The sequence below is a fragment of the Pieris rapae genome, chromosome 17, assembly GCF_905147795.1.
Source record: "Pieris rapae chromosome 17, ilPieRapa1.1, whole genome shotgun sequence".
Lineage (NCBI taxonomy): Eukaryota > Metazoa > Arthropoda > Insecta > Lepidoptera > Pieridae > Pieris > Pieris rapae.
Window position 1 is genome coordinate 355,082 of NC_059525.1, and position 4,365 is coordinate 359,446.

Genomic DNA, 4,365 nt, shown 5'->3' on the forward strand with positions numbered 1-4,365 from the left:
TAATACTTTTCAGGCACATAGTCTAAGCAATTTTGGAAGTTCTACTCCTCAAACCATTAAGTGCAAAGTACATCGCCGATTGAGGCAATCGTAGGTCAAAATTCAAAATTGAAATTGATTCAAAATCGTAAATACGTAATGCGTAAGTTCAAACCCAATTTTGATCAGCAAAGGCATAGATATAAAAAGTGGTAATAGTAATTCATCATATTTGTAGATTTTTTTTCTTTCTGAAAACTCTAGATACAATTACAAAAAGTTTTCCCTTAAAGGGTAAAATATAATTTTATGAAGCGTTATGGCCGGTTTGGTTGAAGCGAAACGATTAGCGCTGATTGTGATTAATCGCGTTAATTACCGAGAAATCTATCATTATCTAGGAGTTGATTAACACTTTCACAGCTTTAAGAAAAGTTTGTACTTTTTGTGAAATCCTTTTAATAAAATAAATTGAGCTTTTCTTGTCAAAACTTTATAATTTGGCGTTAAGCGAAATGATCCAACAATTTATGATACGGGGCATGGGACAAAAAAATATTGCGCTCGTTCTGGAGGCAGGGCAGTGCGCCCAAGTCAAGCAAAAAAGCGGCACGGTCGTTTCATCCTTTTCTCAAAGCTTTTCGCGCCATTTCCCACCCCTATAACTTCGTTATGGATAAAACTAGAAGTCTGAATATCCTGCATATAACATTTGTTATATTGAAAAGATCACATAGATGTTGTTAGGTAAGCTCATTACGAAATAACTTAAGACAGAAGGTCCCTTAAGTAAGGACTTAATTAACCCAGGTATTACATGGATCTCCCTATCAGTAGAAGAACTGCGTTGCGAGACTTGGATTTCTACAGGTTATGTTTTTGATGGCATTCATGTAATTCACCTTACCACCGGGAATTGTGCGTAAGGCTCCTAGTTGGAGAGTATGTTTAACAATTAAATTTAGTCTGTAATATAAATTGCTTTCCAATTTAAAAAAAAACTTAAAGATTCGCTGTATATGAACCAAATTGAATGCAATAAAATCATAATTTAGATAAAAGCGTCCCATGAAGATAATATTTATAGTGCAATCGAGCATGTTCATATATTTTTATAGTGGGGTCCGAAATTGATAAGTAAATAGACGATCAGCAGATATCGTTTATAGAGGACGTGTGTAATATGTAGCAGCTTTGATAAGAAAATGTGTAAGAGACAGGATGAAGCGATTTTATTTAAGGATTGCTACGAACGTTGCTTCGCCGTAATATAAGTATTTAGCCTTGTTCTTTAACAGTTTAATACCAACATATTGAAGATTTTGCAATGGTACTTGCATTGGGACTGTTCACTTTTACTGAAAAATACTAAATTTTAAAAAAAAACCTAATTGTTAGTCTAGCATATTTTACACATTTTTTTTTATAGAACAGGGGGCAAACGGGCAGGAGGCTCACCTGATGTTAAGTGATACCGTAAGTGATATAACATGTAATAGATTAAATGTTGTTGTTGTAATAAAACAAAACAATTTTCTTGGTTATTATAATTAATAGGTATTGTATTCATAACACGAGTTTAATAAAACTTTGCCAGCAGCAATTCATAAATCGCTGATTATTAAAAACAATAAATGTTCCCAAAAATCGCGAATCTTGTACTTTAAAGCCTTGGTAGATAGGTCTTGGAATAGGCGTGTAAAAAGTAGCAGCGCAATGCATGCCAATTCGTCCGTACTGGACACTACCGGACGACGAGTACCGACAGCAAATAAGGCCAATCCAAAATAATAAAAATCGTTTCATATTCCTTTCTATTATTTTTTATCGCATCTGCGCTCATAGGAACCGACAGGTTTTCTATGCTTGTCTGTGCGCAAGTATTTACTTACACATATATAAACGATCTTTGCAAACACCACTAGACGACACTGCTGAAAAATTAAACAATGTTACGTAATATTAAATTATTTCCGAAATTATTGCGAACAAAACAAATCAATACAGTCAAATCTGGATCTCATTTTATCTTATTAAGATTTCTCAGTAACACGAGCTTCTAGCTTACAGAGTTACAGAAGGGGTCTGTCTCGCATAGAGGTCTAAAAAACTATAGAAAACCATCATCGGCTTTGAATTAATTAATTAATTTAAGAATTAGTCATAAAAGATTTATGCTTTTAACCGTGGCTCATATATGTTAAAGGCAAATATCAATCTCACTTATACAATTTCACGCGTGAAATATCACTGTCACTTATAAAGGTTTCATGTTTCTTACTTATAGGGGTTTTAGGAGGGCAAAATGACGGCACTCGGTAAATACTGTCATTAACAGAGTTTTCTCGCTTACCCAGTTGTCACTTACTCAGCTTTCACTGTTCATGAGAACCGAATACATTCCGTGTATTAAACATGGTATACACCGAAAATGAAAGTTCAATCACCGATCCGCTAGACTACAAAGCCTCCCTTGGGATATAAAAATGCAAGTTGATTTGCTATCTGTACCTTCGTGACTGGGGTGCGAATTAAGTCCAGTTTCAATTTGCCCTGGCTCGCCCGGGAAGGCAACTTACACTTTAAAGACTAAGATTTTGTAGCTTTTGTGCTGTTTGACTTGCGTCTGAGAGCTACATTGCTTCGCTGAATACGATGTGAGGCTTTTCTGCAATTAAATAAACTTTGTAGGCTTCATTTCAAGTTTATTTTGGATTTATATCTGAATTGCGTGGTAGAGATGTACTCGCTTCTGCAGTACATTAAGTAAAATTGGAACGATACAGAGAAGACTAGCATGGCCCCTGCGCAAGAATCAATCAGTGTTCGACTTTTTAACAATTCTTAAAAGCCCTGCAACGCACTCGCGAGCCCTCTGGCATTGAGAGTGTCTATGGGTGGCGGTATCACTTAACATCTGGTGAGCTTTCTGCTCGTTTGCCTCCTGTTTTGTATAAAAAAAGATAAATACAAATTTTAGTTATGCTTACCAATCAAAAATAAATTGTTGAATATATTACAGTTTATTATTCCTGTGAGCAGTGTTGTACTAATAGGTTAAGCGTGCCACTTCCATGCCTGTCGTTGGTGGTGGGCGGTACACCAATAGACTTCTTAACTATTTAATAACATAGAACATTCGCTCGAAAGGTGCAGCAAAACATCGTGAGGAAACCGGCTTGCCTTGCCCAAAAAGTCGATGTTGAGTATCAAGCACAGCGGGCTGATCTTGCCTATTTGATTGACACATGGCCTGAGGAACAAACCTAAAAAGGGTCGTAGCGCTACTGGTATTTTTTCCTGTAACTACTTCGTAAATTTTCGGCCAGTGCACATTCGGTCATTATAACTAGATATGCTCTACAATGTCTAAGATTTAGGAACTCTTTTAAGTAAAAAATAGACCAAGCTCTTCCATAATAAACATAATACTTAATTGCAAAATTGTTTTATAAATTATTATTTTGAAACTTTTAAAATATTAATAATAATGGTTTTAGTGAATTTGGTTTAAAGGCGACGCAAAAATATTTTAAATAGGCTTCCACGTTGCGAAGTGTGAAGAAAACAATTTAATAAAATAAACACCAATACAGTATAATTTACTTTATAGTATAAACTTAAATTCCTTTAAATTTTATCGGGACTATTTCGAATTTTGATTTTCGATATATTATCGATGAAATACCAAAGAATTTTTGATATGAAATGCAAATTCATATTTACGTTGGGGCCGGAGCATACGATTCGGGTGTAAATTGTCATCGAGGATGAAATATGTAAGATATTTTCTGAATTGACAAAATAAACATTTTTGAGTTCGAACGTATGCCACCAGATAAATTCCAAGTAGTGATTTTTTATATTTAATAATATTATAATTAATAATAATAATAGTTCCTTTACTCTGACATCGCTATGTCCATATTTTATTAGTATATAACTTATTTAAAGTTTATCAAGTAATTAAAAACGCGCCTTATTCACTGATATTTAAAATAATTTTAACATAATTAACTACTTACAGTCTAAGGAAAAGTTCTTGTGTTGTATTTGTTGAACTTTCCACTGTTTTGTTTTAAAAACTAGGAATGCCACAAATGTGAAAAGACCCATTCACTGAATATATTTCCCGAAGCTGAAAATTTTTTTCATTAAAGCTATATAGCCTCAGGAAGATTATTTTTGACCGTCTAATGCCTGAGAAGTTACAGATATGATGTGCAACAAAAAGTTGTCAGTTGTTAATTGTAATTTACCTTAATCAAACCTTATCAAAAAATAATTAAAAATAGCCTGTATTCGAGTACTAAATATTCAGGATTAATATAGCACCTCCAAAGGAGTGAAGGCTTCCTACAAATTCTTCTACTTGTCTCTCATCTG

The 4,365-nt window shown here is 34.0% G+C and overlaps 1 non-coding gene across 1 annotated transcript; it reads left to right on the forward strand.

The window, feature by feature from the left end:
- The first annotated feature begins 2,721 nt into the window (after nucleotides 1-2,721).
- LOC123689940 lies at nucleotides 2,722-2,825 on the forward strand. The gene has a single exon (XR_006750797.1). It is a non-coding gene; the product is annotated as a U6 spliceosomal RNA (small nuclear RNA).
- Nucleotides 2,826-4,365: the final 1,540 nt, after the last annotated feature.